Below are 17,496 nucleotides of genomic sequence, written 5' to 3'. Positions count from 1 at the left end.
GCAGTCTTGTGTTCCTCAGGTCTCAATCCTGGAGGAAATCAAGGATAAGTCCCTGGCTCCATGGGGCTGCCCCTTCCCTGCTTGTAGGCTTATTTCTTCCTCCATCAGCTGGATACATTTGTCATTTCCAGCTTCAGCCAAACAAATTCCAATCCACTCTTGTTTACTTTTGATTGCTTTGTCCTTAATGTAGCATACAAGGATTTTATGTGCTTCTGTTTCATCAATGTAATTCTTTTGTTGCTATGGCAATCAGCTTCAATTTTCTTTCGTTCTGGCAATTGTATTTTTATAGTCTCCTGCTCTCAAAGAGATAAGATGCCTTGTATATCACACAGACACTAAGTATTGCCTCTATATAGACACAGCCAACCTTTGCTTTAAGACTTCCTTGCTGTTATTTGCAACAGTAGTTTACTGTTGCTGATGTCATTTTTATTCCTTTTTGTGGGCTCTGTTTCAAATAAGCTGTTTGGCCAAATTTACTCATCTGTGCTACTGCTGAGGAAATGCAGTAGCATAAGAGGTGCATTCCTGCTGGCAGTCGGTGACTATGGAGAGCACACGTTCAAACCCCAGGCTTGAAAAGAGAGGTGAACACAGTGGTTACAGCAGAGTAAGGATCACCCCATCTCTGCAGCTTTTTTTTTTTTTTTTTTTTTGATTATGCAGAAAATAATAGCAGAAAGATTAAGTAAATAATTCTTCAAATTTACCAATGCATCTTACAATCACATTTTCCAAAATATCATAGGAGAAGTTTTGTGGGCACTCCATCACCTTGGGTCACAGAAACACTGCGTCGGAGGTTCAAGGCTACAGCTTGTGATGGGTAACAGGATGTGAGAGTAGGAGGGTGGCTGGGCAAACCTTGCTGTGGGAAGAAGCCAGCCCCCTGGACAGACAAGTCCATCTCTATGGGATGGTCCTGATGCCCCTCCACCGTGTTAGACAACCTGCCCTCATTGACTCTTGATGGCCAAGAAAACACCAGTAACCATAAGAGGCCCAAGATTTCCACAGTGTTGTGAAATATGCTCAGAGGCTTTGTGCAGGATCGCTTCATCTTTGTATAAAAGTATACCAAGACCCACTTCCTATCCCGGAGAGAAAGGGGGAGAATCTAAGCATGAGGAGCTTTAATAGTATGCCTAGGTCACACAGAGAAAACATTGCAGGAATAGAAAATAATCTGAGATCTCTCAAGTGCCAACTGTCCCTAGTCAAATATACAAATGGCTAATCAGCACATTTTTTGCAACCTGCTGATGTGTTTGAAAATCTGTGCCTATTTTTTTCTCCCCTTAGAAAGCTAGTGCCATTCATTGTTAGGCTCTGGAAATGCTCCATACTAAAGTTATCAAGTCTGTCATCTCTTCAACGTGGTGCAACCAGCCTCCTCACTATCCTCTCCACCAGGCAGAGGGTGGAATAGGAGACAGAATTAAGAGAGTCATTCTGCCAATATGCTGAACTACGTATTGCATTTGTTAGGCCATATGGCTTTCTGATCATCCCTAATGAACATTAGGTAGTGCTTAAAACTGGATAACATATTAAGGAGCAGAATCTGAGAAATCACACCCACTTGTCTCTGCAGCTTCCCTGTGGCATGCTAAGGCTCTTCCCTGCTGACAGCCATAGCTTCTACACGCACGCAAACCACTGAAAAATTCATGGCATGACAAAGTGGACATAGGAATCAACATTGGCTGGATCGGTCCTGTTCCCAGCAATTTAGAGTGACAAGATTTTACTATTTGATAAGCTGCAGTCCTATTATGCAAGAAGATGTCCGTTCATTGGAGTGAAGTCCATTATAAATGACATGGAAGTATTTTTTTTTTCCCTACAAAAAACCTTGCAACCCAAATGCAGGGAATAAATCATGCAGTCCCTGGGGAGACGATTTGCCTCAAACAATCAGGCTTCCTAGGATCGCCAGTCAGAAGTGGTTAGCATATGAGTAGCACTGCTGTGTGCCTGCTCTAGAAGAATATTCCCAGTTGCTTTGGGAGAGAAGGGGCTGCACCAGATGGCAATTAATTAAAATGGAGCACTGAGAAGCTGATTGAAGATCTAATGAGTGATATTTTATTGATTTGACTTTTTTTTTTTTTTTTTTTTGTAAATTATAATTATTATTATTTAATATGTTTTTGTACTTTTCAAAGAAGCTGCATTCTTCAACATCCTGTGAGGGAGGAGTTATAATCCACTTTCTCAGACAGGACCCAAAATAACTGCCATTAGTTTAGAGCCAAGAGAACTGGACACTTTCAGACTGAGAGTTTCAAACCCCACTCTAAAATAGGGACTTGAAACCCACTACTTCTAGATCCCAAGTGGATTTAAGCAGCAACTGCTCTGTTCCAAAACCAGGAACATGCTGTCTGTGCTGAGCATACAGACATGTTCACGGTCCCATTGCTGAGGGTGTCATTGCTGAATGCATCCCAAATGGAAATGGAGAATCAAAGCTCCCTGTCCATGAATGCATGTGATGTGGGAACACATCTCTCAATGACTACAGTTATTGCAAAAGGCTGCTCGTTCTACTTTTCGGGAAATCCATATCCATAGCTAATCATTGTTAATTTTTTAGAATTGAGCAAATGAATGACCACCATTTCAGTGATGTCCATCTTCATTTCACTGATTTAATCACAAGTGGCTGAGCTTCCATCTGTTCAAGCTAGATAATGACAGAAGTCTGAGATATAAACTCCTTTCCTACTCCTCCCCCCCAAAATTATTCCTATAAGTGGCTCAGTGCTTCAAAAAAGGAAACATTTCCCTTCATTAGTATTTATTTTCAGATTAATACAAATTCATGAAAAAAATAAGAAGTCTCACTACCTGTACAGATTGTCTGCCTGTGTTGGGATGAAGCATTAGCTCATCATCCTGACTTTGCATGTAAATCTCAGTGCACACAGGGTAACATTTATGCCTTAGTTCAGTCTAGCACCACCGTCTGAACCTGGTAGGAACTTTAATTACTATTTTTGAATCTCAATTTTAAGATTTATTTATTTATTTATTTATTTATTCCTTGATTCACTTCCCAACTAGGATGTGTCAGGTTTGGAACATTTTTTTCCCTGGCAGAGAAACAAAATTACTGATGAAGAAAAAATCATGTATTTATTTATTTATTTATGTATTTATTTTGGTGGAAAATTCAGAATTGTCAAAAATGTCTTGATATCTCCCATGCCAACTCTTTGACCTATACCATCTCCATCTTACAAAAAAAGAGAAGGCCAAATTTGAAGTTTCACTGCTACTGTGTGGTTATACTACCCAGGCCTTATTTCTGAGTGCAAACACCATCATTTCTGGTTTATGATTTACTGCCAGGCTGTTGAGGTTTTTGTTGTTGTTGTTGTGGTGGTGGTTTTTTTCTTAAGGTGTTTTAGGAGACTTTTGTAGTGATAATTACTCAATGTCATGTTAAGCTTTCATCCAATCACGTTTGTAATGTTTTAAGCCTGCTTTATCATCCCAGTTATTGCACTACATTGATCTGTGCAAACCAAGTACATTGCTTTAGTATTGCTGTCTTTCAATTCCCTGTAGAAATGCCTCACATTTTAAAACCATTTCCTATGGCCTCAGGGAAGTAATGGATTTATAATAGTCTGAGTACAAATGCACACAATCATTTAATAAGCGTATAACTATAAGCACAACTCATGCAGACTGTAGGTGTCAAAGCTACATCCTGAAGCGTATGCTACCTGCAAGAGGTAGAGGAAGAAGAGAATTACAACTACATACATCTCATGCAGCAAACAACAGCCTTTTCTCTGATGGTGAATTGTTGTCAGACTGATACAGGTCTTGCCTGTAGGTCTTTGCTAGATGAAACTGCCCCTCACCCATTTTTAAAGAAAGAAAAAAAAAAGAAAGAAAAAAAAAACATCACCCACAGAACTGTACAGTGTCTATGTGTGCAACCTCAAGAGCCCCTGAATTGGGCTGCTGAGCTGAGACTGTGATATTGGGTCACTTTCTCTTCCGTGTTGCAAATGACTCATCTGAAGCTCTCAACTCTCCCTGCTTGCTGCCTCAGCTGTCTGCATCCCTTCCAAAAACCTCTCTGTATTTACCAGAGTCATCTACATGAGGAGGCAAGTCAATGAAAACAGCTAAGGGTACTACAGGGCACCTTAGCATCATTCTGGTGATGCTCTGCTCACCTCATTGACTATTAAAAGTAGCTCAGCACCTTACTGAGCTCCAGTCTGCCAAAGCATCTCTGTCCTGAATTTGTTGTGGTACCAAAAAACACGTCAGTAGTCAACAAGGGAATCCACTGGAAACAGCAAGCAGATCCATCATTCAAGAAGGAAAAAATCTTTTTCCTACAGTGGCTAAGAGACATATTTAACAGAGGTTCAGGTCCATTACAGGATGATCAGGAGGGCATGTCAGAGGGGAAAAGAAAGGAAATCAGAGAGCGAACTACAAATCTATATATGGCACCAAGGAATCTGGCGGCTGAAGGTAGGGAGAGATAACTCTCAGACATGCTGAGCAGCAGATGTTTAGATGTGTTTTAGTTTATGCTAGTGTGGAAATCTCACTCAAGCATTTAGGTCTGGCTGAAATGTTTGAGTCAAAGGAGCTCCTTCCAGATTACTTCTGCACAGAGCCAGAAAAACATACAACTTCAGCTGATCTCAGAGAGGGTCTTCGCCTGTGAAAATAGCAGCAACGGAGTTATGCTACAGTGATTTCACTACTTCTGGCCTTGCCCAAATTTAATCTGAATGTTAGCAACTCTGTGAATTTAGGGGAAAAAAAAAAAAAAAAGACTGGATGGAAAAGGCACTAACATTCTTTGAGAAAGATAGTCTCATGCCATGAGGAAAAAAAAAAAAAGAGAGAGAGAGAGAAATCTGAGAAGTTTTAGCTAGCACACATGCACAACAGAATGCCAGCAGGTTCTGATCAACAGGTTGTAACTTCCAGAAGAAAATGTGGGCGGGCAGTCAATTGTCAAAACATCCCATGGTGGAAAAAATTATAAACATGATTTTTTACTTTAAAAATGGTATTTTTTCTTTTCACAGTTTTCTTGATTTCTTCAACCATTTTTTTAAAAAACTTTTTCCAAGTAGAATAGGCAAATCTCCAAACTGAATGTTTCTTCATTTAAATTTCCCTAGAGCAAAGGAATCATGAAACTCTTTCTTGACAAAAAATCCAGCTCCTTCAGTGATATCTTTTTTTTTTCTTTTTTTTTTTTGCATGTCTTGGTTTGTGATCCAACTGGAATATGTTAAGAGTAATAGCAATAAACTTCAAGGATTAGCTCTAAGTTGGCAGTGATGCATTATGTTCCTTGGTTAATTCATTCATAACATCAATATGTCTGAAACAAGAACAGAGAGAAACATAATTACTTATGGCAATATTTGGTTGAAGTGAGACTCATTTGTGCTGTACAGATTTTTTGCCCTTTCTCTTGCAGTAGAACTTACATTGTGATGGAAGGAATAAAGAAGGAAGAAAGTGAAAGAGGGAAGAAAAGGGTTTTTGATATATCCTGATTGAAATGTTTTCCAGAGAAAAGTAGTCAAGATGCTTTTAAGTAATTCTTGAAAGAGCGGCAGCTGTATCGGATATCCTCCCTCTCAGAAGTGACCAAGATTCGTTGTTGTTGTTTTTTTCTCCATCTCCTGCTGAATTAGAATATTCCCCGCACTTGCTTTAGCCATCCAAGCTTCTGCCAACATTGCCTAGGCTTACATTAAAATTTAGGGGAGGAAGTGTTGCTCTGCTCCCTGAGGATTTGATGGAAATTTTGTTTTTGAATCAAACACTCTTGGCAAAAAGCTTCAGATTATTTTCTAGCTTCATCATTAAAAGCTTTGTGATTCTTCCACTGTAAACTGATTTTTACCCAGAAGTAGCACTTCCTCCTTTGATGATGCACTGACATAAGAACACTTTATCAAAGCAGTTAGGCAATGATGTGTTCCTGCGTGGGGTAATGATAGCACAAGGGTTACTTTTTAAATGGAAAAGATTGAAGGGCAAGGGATCAGTCACAGCTGAAGTTCAGTGAATACAAGGAAGCATCCATCCTGGTTTTCTTTCCTGCATTTACCCCTTGCCTTGGAAAAGGAGGAAAATAGAGAGATTTTCTTTAGGGGTCAGGTTTCCATCAAAGGAAATGGAGCTGCAAAGCAGGCCCAGGTGCAGTGATGTTTTTCACTACTGCCTTCAGTGCATTTTCCCCCACACTAAAACAAAATGTAAGTCTCTGCTTTGGTGCTCTTCTGGACTGACATTTGACCAAACATTAACCCTGTCCCGACAGCCCTATCAACCAGCAAAGCATGTCTTGCCTTGCTTTCACATTTCTGTGTTTATTTCACCATTTAGCCACGTTTTCCTCACAAAAATGACAAAGTTGAGTATTTCCGTACATACGAATGTCTCCTAGACTGCACAGAGTAGTGAACGTACTGCTAATGGAGAAATTGCAGATATACTCACGGTGCTGATCCCCGTGTTTGGCATCACAGGCTGTGACGGACAGCTGGACCCTGTCTCCTGTGAGCAGCACCGCCATGGGGCAGCTGAGCTTGGGTTGCAGCCATTCCCCATGGTCATCATGGGGAATCTTTGTTCTGAGGGCTAGCTGGGGCCTCCTGAAGCTTTCTGGATTTGAAAGGCGCATGAGCACTTGGTGCATACCACAAAATGTCTCCCTGCACCCACCCCTTTCATCTTGCTCCACATCAGTTAGCAGCTGGAAGGAGAAGATGGAGATTTTGTCATGGCAGCCAAAGCAGAGGGGGGATTCTGAGCAGCCAGATGGGGAGATGTTATCTGTACGAGCACTGTGCTTCCTCATCCCTTAGCACTTATTTGCAGCTCCCTGGTATCCAATAATTATTGTCTTGGAGCCTTTCCAAGAGTACTTTGCTGTGTGTGAAATTCAGCTAGACACATTCTGGATGGCACAGTCTCCCGGCTGGATGAATATCACTTGTCACATCAGGTCTCTGGCAGAAATTCTGAACTCCGAATTATTGTTTCTAACAACTCCTCTGAAACTTTGGCTTGAGATCTGCCATTCCACCCAACTTTCCTGCAGGGCAGTCCATTTGCAAGAAAATGGAAGAGAGGGAATTCAGAAAGGATGCAAGAAAAGTATGCTAACCTAGGCCTGGATTTCAAAAAAAGCACTTAAGCATTGGCCTAGAGTTTTCAGTAGGATTTAAATGAGACTTCTATGTTGTCCTAAGTAAGAACCATCAAAAAATTGTTCTTAAAACCTTTACAGTAGCATTTCTACAGCTCTCATTGCTCTTCATGAGTGCCAGAAAAAGAAAGGAGCGGTGAGGGAGAGGGAACACTGGGACATGGAATTTTATAGAGAAAATATAAATAAATTATATTGTCCTGTGCAATTAAAAAACGTTATTGCTAAATAATAAATAAATACTAAATAATACATTATTTTTTTTAAAAGGTTAACAGCTGATTTCTGTAGGGAAGCCATGAATTAAACATCATGCAAAACAATTAAACTCTGGGAAATAGGATTTCTGATATAGTGGTCAACAATTAAAAATGAATGTGCTGCTTCACTCCAGGGAAAAGCAGTAAGATGTCATGCTTTCATGCCATGGGGAACAAACGTACCATGTGTCTCCAGCTGGAAAGTTCTGCAAAATAGAAAGAAAATACACAATGAGTGGCAGAGACTTAATCTGAGACACTTCTACACAAAAGGTGCAGGCTGCAGTCATTATTTCTGAAGGAGAGACACCACTGAGAGACACTCACTCCTCCCAGCAGCAACCTTCTAAATTCTCCACCTGCACTTGCAAATGCAATTCTTAACAGCATGGGCATCTTTACGAGCAAATCCTGATTCAGGTCCACCAATTGTGACAGGTTTGTTGAGAAATTGCTTGCTGTAAGTGTAACCAAACCGCAGCCTCCTTTCATAGACAACATCTATGGCCAGAAGACTGCAGTAACAGCCCAGGAGAAGGTTTAGCCAAACACATATAAGAATTCATGTGTTTCTTTGCAGCTGTGTCTGAGCAACAGAGTATGAACACAGTATGAAAAGCTGCTCTAATGTAACCTTGCAGCTTCTGAATGGAAGCCTATAACTATCCCCTTTACTTTTTATTCTATTACACCTCCCCAGAAAGATGTTGCTTGGGCATCATACATATTAAAGAAATTAAAGAAATAAAATGCTATCGTTTAAGCTAAAGCTAAATATCTTCTGATACGATCATGAATACTTTCTTAAATTCATTTCTGCTGGAAGCACCCTGGAGAGAGTTCAATTGGTGCCAACAACCCACCTGAACGTGTTGTCCACTGCCTGTACCCGAGCTGTGTGAAGAGACAGAATCTATTACCAGTTGCCTCCCCATTCCCATTGCTTGGGGAATAGTGTGAATTGTTTATCATGGCCACTGTGCATTTGAACAGATGGTAAATATCTGAGTTCCTGCCAACAAGAGTTAAGAGAAGCCACTAAAATCCATTTAGAACCGGAAGCGAATAAAATAAAAAATACCTAGCTGAGAATTTACCCAGGTCTGTTGCAGGTGAAGTCTGTTGGCTAATGGGTAGTTTCAAAGTGCTTGTACGGAATGGTTCATTAGAAAACTTGTCTCTGCCTCCCGTGCTGATAGGAAGAACCCCAGACGGGTACTTCTTTTCAGTGATAAACAGGTTCTAGTTATAATCTGAAAGAAATCTGAGATGTTGTAGGGGCAAGTTGAAAAGAGACACTGCATTTTCTATCTATTTTATATCAGCAATGCAAGCTATTATGGAAATTATTTTAGACTTGGCAGAGCTTTCCAGAGAGAAGCAATCAAGACATAAAAGCTCACAATGGTTTGGCTCGCACAGCCATTTCTTTCAGCTCAGGCAATCTCATTTCTTTTCCCTCTCTACACTGTAGGGCTTCATGGTTATCAAATACAAACCAGTGACTGAAAAATGGGTCATCGCTTTGCAACACATCTATTGGAGATGCCAAGAAACTTTTCCAGGATCTTTCACATAGCCGTTGCTTGTGGCTTGATTACAGTGAGTCACAGGCTTATACAGAGCTGGTGCCCCTGAGACGGTAAACTACGAGGCAATGTGAATGGTATATTCAAACATATTTGTTCTCTGTAGGATAATCTGAAACACTTTAGCTCTTTTTTCCCTCCAGTCCTTGGCTGTTACATTGTTCTCACCTAGCTGGTTGGAAGATGGCTATGGGGAACGCGCCCCTTCTTTTTCTGTCATGGTATAGTGCTCATATTTATTTCCCTAGACAGCAACATAGGGTTGGCGTATGCAACCTCACATCAGTGACCAATTCTTTTCCCTGTGACTTTGTCACACCGCTTCCATCTACAACCTTACTTCTTGAACTGCTTTCTGGCCTCAAGTCCCCATATATGAGTGATATGATGCCACTTGAAGCCATCTACTACCCCTAGCTAAGAAAACACTGCTCCTCTCTCCATTTATTATTTTTCACTTGGTTAATCCAGAACTCCAAAGATTATTTCAAAGACTGGATTTGGAAAGCAATATCTTTTGCTCTGGTGTGAACATTATATCCCTTAGGTACCCATGGACAAAAGACTAATGAAACACCCAGGATTGAACATTCTCCAAGAGCTGGACTGAAATTCTCCTAAGTTATGGAAAAGAAAAAACAACACTGAAGTTACATTATACGACTAAATCCCCCTATTATTTTTTCTTAACCCATATTTCATCAGGATATCGATTGCTGATACAGACAAAGTTGTTATGGCTATTTAATCCAAATGAGAAAAACATCAGTAAAACTTCCTTGTTGAATTTACAGAGAAAGTTTACATCTACAGGACTACTCCATGTTGAACAAAGGAACCTACATACAAAAGACTGGAGACAAATGAAAGAAAAAGAAAAAAGAAAAAAAAAAAGACTTTGTGAAAGGAACCATCTCTCTGACCTGATGTTCTGTGTCCCTCAAATGCAGTTAAATATTTGGACAACATCAGTTTAAGCTGGAGTATGGGTCTGGTAGGGACAATCTGAAACCTGGAGGTTCTGCACTACTTCTGTCTCCATTAAAGAGCAGATGGATTTCACTACATCCTGGCAATCACAAAGACAGCATTACAGAACCAGTATTTTTTTGTCAGTGAATAATTTGCCACAAGGTGGCTATGATGTAGAAATCACTCTTGTATGTTCTCATCCTTGGATAAATATGCAGCAACTTGTCCATAGGCCCAAATCCTCTAACAAGGCTCAGGCAGGTTCTAAATTCTTATTCCAACCTTCAATATTCCATTTACTAACACAGGCCGTATTTCTTGACTCATTACATTGCAGAAAAGATAGTTGTCAGTCCGGTGGAAAAATGGTTGAGTGGATTTTGAGCCTGGACTGGTAGATTTTCATGCCAATTTTTAGGACTAGATTTACCATCTTGACAGGGAGTAGGCGTAACATTTCTGTCTAGTCATTCAGTATCCTGTTTTCTCCTGAATTGAATCTAGCATCTTGCATACTCATTCTGTGACTAACTATGAGAGTTTGGCCAATTTTTCTATCCATTGTCCAATTCTTAATTCATACTTCTTTACTGTATAGTGTAGATACACCTATTATTACTCTATGAAGAACTTAAGTGTGGGACAGGCACTGGGGTCATTAGTATTTTCAATGCAAGCCTAAGGTGGCTGGGGAAAATAAGCCTCCCGTGAGGACAAAGCTTGGGCCAACAGTACATTGTAGACAAACAAAACCTCCTGGAAGTGAATTTAAGCAGCCCACTCTCAAAGCTGTGGTTTAAACAAGCTGCACCAGACCAGTCCACCCCCAGAACAATCTCCTTTCTAGTTTTCTTTCAAAACAGGAAGTGCTTCTGCCATTTAAATGAGATCAGAAAACTGCTATCATAGTGTCAAGGAATTTATGATGGGATTCTCTGCTCTGAAATGTACAGTCTATGTAATAAGTTTGTACAGCATAGAGAGATATGATGCAGCTCAGATGTGTGTATGGAGGTCAAGATTTCCAGTAAACCTTGCAAAAATTCAAAAGAAAGGTGACACAACCAAGTAACACTTGGCAGGAAACAAAGTACATGTGGTCTTCATGTTTGTTTTATTTATTTATATTTTGATTTTTCCTTTAATGTAGGCATTTGGAATCATATCAAAATGGGTTCTGTAAACAGCACTTCTCCCGGCATGTGTGCTTGGTGCCTCTCACCAGATGAGGTGTGCTTTTCCCTGTGGCACATCTGCCAGTGCTCCCTTCAGAGCCATTTCCAAACACAACTAGCATCCCCTTCCCTACATAGCAGGAATGGGATGAAACAAAAGGATACTTGAGCTCTTCTATGCAGCCAGCCAAAATCTCAGAGGAGCCCAACATTATAATAATGTTTAAATCTCACAGAAAAAAAAATCTACAATCTTTTCAAGCTTTTATCCTTTTATCCCGAGTACTGGTGCTTAGAGTCACAGAATTTCTTACACTGACACCTACCAGCAAGGCCAAAAAGCTTTTTTTGGTCAATCTAGTTTTTAGATGAGATGGTCCAAAAACAATTCAGTTTTTATTGTGCCAAAATTCAGCCTCTCAAAACAATCAGAGCTTTGTTGTGAGAGAGAGTGACTTAATCACTGGAAAGAATGATGCTTCTCAATGTATCATATTTGCAGAAATGTTTATCAATTTTGAATCAGCATAGTCTTGGTAATGGGAATCCCATATACACTCCATATCATGTTCAAGTTTGTAGAAATTAAAAAACAAACAAACAAACACCTCCTCTGGGTTCACTGTAGCTCAACAACATATACAAAAATGTTCAGGAGACCATTGTTGTCCTCAGTGTTTAGGCAGATAAATCAGAAAATCATTTATCCTTTTGTTAAGTTTACATTATTTTCTGGTCACAGAGACAGGAGCTCTAACTCTTGGGTGCTTGAAGTCAAGGAAATAAGTTCTAACTTTAGAGTTTGATCTACCCTTGTGGTGTTACAGTAGGAAATCAATGTAGCAGCAAGGGTTTAAAATTGAAGAACTGGTGTCATCAGCTGAGCCTACTGACACAGTTGTTATAAACAAGGAATTAGGTATAACACCTGGCTTGGCCAGAACAGCCCTTCACCTGGTCGTCTACATACACACTACAGCTGCTGTATCTTCCCCCTCCTCACTCATGCTCATAAGCACTGCAGGCATCTCAAATGTTCAATCTGCATGTCAGTTTGTGAACATTTCACCTCACAACTCCAATTAATGCCAATAATGCTAATAGAAAATACCTAATTCTCTGAGGATGAATATCTGATGCCCAAGTCTGTAAGACTATGCTTTCAAAGGCAAGATGTCCATATGTTGATTTTAGCTCTAAATGTCATAATTACACAGCTCCACGCAAATTCCAAACCATTTGCTTATTATGGTCAGATTTATCATCTTCGGTTACATTCTCCCATTGCTAGGGCACCTTTGCAATCAAAAGATAGGAATCTCTTATTTGCAGGTCTTTTCTTCCCAGTATTTTAAAAAGAACCACTGGTAGCTCATTCCTTAACTTAGCTGTCTAGACAGCTTTGTGCTCTCTTTTCTCCTGCCTGAAAAATATATAAATATATATTTTCCTAACTTAGATAAGTAAGTTCGTATATAGGTTAATGTGAATGTTTCTCTAGATATGAATGTTGTGTGAACCTATTTACATTTATCTGTCTGTCTCAACTATATATAAGAGAGGGCAGGAGCTTTGAGAATAAATAGAAAATTAATACAAGTGTCTAAAAAAGGAGATTGAATGAGAAAGAGTTATTTTCTCCTACATCCAACAGTTCTATGAGTGTTTCTTAGCCCTTGTACAGAGAACTCTCAGATATTCCTTACAGAGGCTGCACCTGCATTTATAGCCAAGAAACAGTGAACCTGCTTCTCCGGATGACTGTGTGTAATGGATTTTTAGCAGCACTATAAATACCTCCGTATGAGTTCCTAGTCTGCAACCTGGGTTCATTTGGAGCCCTGTCCTGTCTGCTTTTCTTTTGGTATATGACTGTGACGGACTTCTGCAAGAGCTCTGGTTTGTGCCAGATTAAACACAGACTGGATCTGTAGCAGCCTCATGCAAAGGTTGTGCCCATGAGGTGCCTGAGAGCACATGCCTAAAAGCAGTCCTGCAGTTTCATGCACAGCTACTGCTGCGGACCGAAGTTACATCCTAAAGAGCCATGGAGTAAGCGCTGAAATAACCTTCCAGATGCCTGAAGGGCAGCACCTCACCCACCAGAGGTATTTCCCCTGCTCTGGTCTTTGGCCCTATTCATTCTGGCTTTCCAGACTTCTGTCTGGTAACCATGGATTGTGTTGCAAATAGTTGGGCCAACAAGTTAAAAGTCCATTACTGAGAACAGCCCATGGACGCTACTGTTTATCAAATATAGGAATAAAAGTAAGATGAAAAGTCTCTATATAATTAGAAATGCAGGGCATGAACATCAATTTTATATATAAATACATATCTATTCCTAAGTGTTGAAGTAATTAAAGGTGCTTTCCATCACCCTGCCCATTCTCTCAAGTCTCTTGAATGTGCACGTATTCTCAGAGTTCTGATTAATGCAGCTTTGATAAAATACTTAAGAATCTTCAAATAAAATGGCTTTTCCTAAGTGCCTTGCAACACTTTCTGACAGGGACATAAACAAGCAAAGCAAAGAGGTGATGGAGTAGGAAACACTGGTCACAATGTCAGCCCTCTCTCCTCCTCTTTCTGCACTCCCTACAGATTTTAAAGGTCAGGAAAATGTAGAACAATGCCCGTGTCCTAAGAAGAATAAGAAAGGAAGGTTAAAAAAGTTTTCTTACCAATGAACTTGAGGAATTTTGTTCCTTTTGCTTCACAGAGCACTGAGCTGTCTGGGTTACGTGAGACTGAGTACTTTACGGTTAACATTTGCTGTGATTGGTTGAGCCACTGTATAAAATGGAAAGAAAAGTTCACCTTTAAAATATGTATTTTTAGCAACTGACCCATATGGTACAAAATGCTGTCCAAAACGTATTTTTGTTGCAAGAGGCTTTAAAGAAAAGATAAGGTTTTATTTGTTAAAAAAAATTCACTTCAAATGATGGCAACGTTTCCCAAGTGCTGGGCAACACCACTCTTCTTACCTCCTGGTAGGAGGAAACCTTAAAATCAGAGAAACGCTTTTTCCTCCTCCCTTATCCCTATACACATTTTCTCTACATTTTATCACTTATTCCTATTTCTCAGTTCTTCACAAAATAAATCTTCTGGCACCTCAAACGTATACATTTTAAAGAAAGCTATTGTTTAAGAAATAAAATAAAATCATCAGCCGGATGACATTGACCATAAAGGTTCTGTATCCACAAATCTGAAAACAGATAAAACTATTGAACAATGGACTTTCTTTATGCATCTTTACAACAGCAGAGACAATGAGGATCTGAACAGATTTGGGGTTGTACTTTAATCGTAAATAAAGTAACACCAATAAATATTGAAGATGTACCGGTCACAGTAAACATGTTTGCTTATACTGCTTGGGCACAAACCAGTGGGCCCATGTTGCATACCCCAGTGAGCTGAAGTGACAGAAAGTCCCAAGAGTGGCACGTACGCAGGAGTTGACAACAACCTCCCAGGGTTTTAGTGATGGAGTGCTGCTCACCCACGTATACCTTAGGGTCCCGTAACCTAATGGCAACCCCCATAGGCCCTGGTGCCTACCCTTCTTCAGCAGGGTGCCTGGTAGCACTGTCACAGCACAGAAACACAAAGCCAGAAGGCACTTTAAAAGGGTTGCAGTGACCATGGCTAGGGGAGGACAGACCAGCCATCCTTGAGAGATGTTCATCCAGCTGTTCCTGGAGCCTCCCCAAACAATCCTACCACTTCCCTTCGAACCTCAATGACAGGGAAAACTGATTACCGCCACGCTGCTCGCAGCAGCTTCACATCACACCTCTCTGTTGTGGAAGCTGTGCTAAAACTGTTCCGAAGCTGTGTGTTGCTTAAGAGACGCGTTTTGGCTGCCCCTGTTCTAGCATTTATATCTCTGTTACCCAGCAGGTGTAGTGTACTCAGGCCCGCATCAGTTCTCTGTTTTGCCTTCCTACCAAGCTATCAGCCCCAAACTGCAGCTGCACTACCTGTTTGGACTGAAATTAATCCAAATCTTCTGTGCGTCAGTGTGGGGGCAGAATTGCCTTTGCTCAGCAGGCTGCAAATGCACTCTTCAGTCATTCAAAGCTCTGCCTACAGCCAGCTCTAATTTTACTCTATTTTGTTTATGCTGGAGTGGCTGGGCTGGTATTTTTTCCTTCCCTCCACTTAATCTACCTTTGTCTTTCTAATAACATCTTCTAATAATATCTTCCATCCTGATTTATTTATAGCAACTGCCCTTTTGTTCAGGTATTACTACTGAAAGTGGTCTAAAATTGAGCCCAATTACTATGGAGGTGCCAGGGGTAAGTCACTTATTTGTAGGTTAAGTTTTAGGTTTGAAATACTATTGAGATAGATGGATTTTCTGTGTTGTTCCTGCTCCTAGTCACACTGCAGTCTGGATGGCAAGGGAATGCAGTGAGGGGAGCAGCGTGGGTGTGCGCCAGCATTTCTTTCTGAAAACTTATGATCTCAGAGGAACAGTGACTGATAGATTATCTTTATTTGCCTGGCAGGTGGTACTTAGCATAGGGAAGTTGCATTGGGCAAGCTTGGTCCTTTCACGCTCCAATTGAAGGAAATAAATGGTCAACAAAAAGCACAGAGAGAAATCCATTCCAAAGATGCTCTAACAAGCCGTATCAGTTTGCAAACACTACTTGCTTATTTCTCTCCTCTTGAAACAACAAATCTCCTTGTAAGATGTTACTGTGATGTGACAGAACAAAGAGGAGCCTGGCACACTGGCAAATGGCATCACTGGCAAAACCCAACGACACAGGGTGGCAAGCAATGTGATGAGAGCTGTGGGTATTCAGTATGTCCCCGTGCTGTGCCACCAACACTGAAGATGGAAGCAAGGAGGAGTTGTATCCTATGGGGGGCTGAAGGAACCCCCCTGTGCCTACAGCTCTACCCAGGAAAGCCGTATCTCAGGTAGGAGTGGGAACTTCACGTTGGTCTCACATCCAGGCTAGAAGCTAGCTTCTCCTTCTCCTGACATTGTGCTCCACATTTACCTTAGAGGCATAAAAGAAAGAGCATGAGGAACCTCGTGAGGCCTGTAATTTCTCCTGTCTCAAACACAAACTCTAATGAAACTGAATTTAAACATTTGCTTAGCCAGATCTTGAGAAACCTCCAGAGGTGCATTTTCAACACCCTTTCCATGCTTTCAGCCTATCAGTCTATTTCTATCCATCCTTCCCATTGGAATGTTTTTATTTTATTTTGTTTTATTTTGTTTCATTTTCCCTCTCTAATACATAACTACTATTGCTTTACATTACTGGATGTTGTTAGCTACAAAGTCAGCTCCTGGTCCTTACTTATGAAGCAAATTCAGCAGCAAAACCGTGTGAAGAAGTCATTTTGCTTCATCTGTTGAATTCCAGCATGAAGCATTTGGCATGAAATAAATATATTTATTTTTTTTAATTTTATTTTCCACACTGATGTATGGCATGTAGGCTACTATAAAAACTAGCTTTCATATAAAAATACTTAATTACTGCATAGCAGCTTCATGTCTGCCAGGGTCAGTCAGAATGAATGAAACAACATCTTTCTATAGAGTTTTGGCACTGGAAGTATGAAAAAGAGCCCAGAATTCCCATGTGGGGAATCTTATATTTCTGTTAACATGGGTGCTCAATTCCCTCTTGAAAATCAGTAACGAAAATAGTTCTTGCAGTGGGTTATACCAAATTGATTCTGTGTATGTAAAGCACATATGAAATTAAAACTCAAAAGAAAAAAAAAAAAAAAAAAAAGTAGTGCTATAGATTGCTTGTGGACACTAAAGAGAAAACTGTGTGGGTGGAAAGCAAAGGAGGAATAAGGAACCAGCAAGCTGACAACACAAGGGAGGTCCCAGCACATGGGGAATACAGTGGTGGGGAAAGTTTTATTTAAAAAAATAATAATATTTTTTTTCAAAAAAAAAGGAAAACTGAAAATAAACTCCACAACTGCAAGAATATGTTGGGCTGCCAAACTTCTAGTGAAAAGTGGCAACTGAATTCTGTCCTTGCTGAAGAGTTTGGACCAAGTTAGAGAGGAGCCCATCAAATAACTCCAGCGAATGCAAACAGATGTGCTGAGGCAGGAATTAGACATTTTCTAGCCTAGGGAGAGCAGAGCTCTTCTGGCATAGGAAAAGAAAAGCAGGGAAGGGCTTTTGTGTGGGTTCTACTCTGGCCAGCTGTGAGAAGCAGCAGGAGACGCCACCAGGATGTAGCCACCATGACAAGAATCACAGT

The 17,496-nt window shown here is 40.4% G+C and overlaps 1 long non-coding RNA gene across 3 annotated transcripts; it reads right to left on the bottom strand.

Annotated features, from left to right (window-relative positions):
- Positions 1 to 734: 734 nt before the first annotated feature.
- Positions 735 to 14,020, bottom strand: LOC119718406 (uncharacterized). 3 transcript variants are annotated; one of them, XR_011803424.1, is made up of 4 exons: positions 13,906 to 14,007; positions 8,583 to 8,738; positions 7,669 to 7,691; positions 735 to 5,383 (listed from the first exon to the last, which is right to left on the bottom strand). It is a non-coding gene; the product is annotated as an uncharacterized lncRNA (long non-coding RNA). The 3 variants fall into 3 exon arrangements; XR_011803423.1 differs by lacking the exon at positions 8,583 to 8,738 and having other exon boundaries at positions 13,906 to 14,020; XR_011803425.1 differs by lacking the exons at positions 735 to 5,383; positions 8,583 to 8,738 and adding an exon at positions 6,627 to 6,769 and having other exon boundaries at positions 13,906 to 14,020.
- Positions 14,021 to 17,496: the final 3,476 nt, after the last annotated feature.

This window comes from Anas platyrhynchos, chromosome 14 (genome assembly GCF_047663525.1).
Source record: "Anas platyrhynchos isolate ZD024472 breed Pekin duck chromosome 14, IASCAAS_PekinDuck_T2T, whole genome shotgun sequence".
Lineage (NCBI taxonomy): Eukaryota > Metazoa > Chordata > Aves > Anseriformes > Anatidae > Anas > Anas platyrhynchos.
The sequence above is the reverse complement of the archived record's forward strand: the minus strand, read 5'-3'. Positions and strand labels throughout refer to the sequence as shown.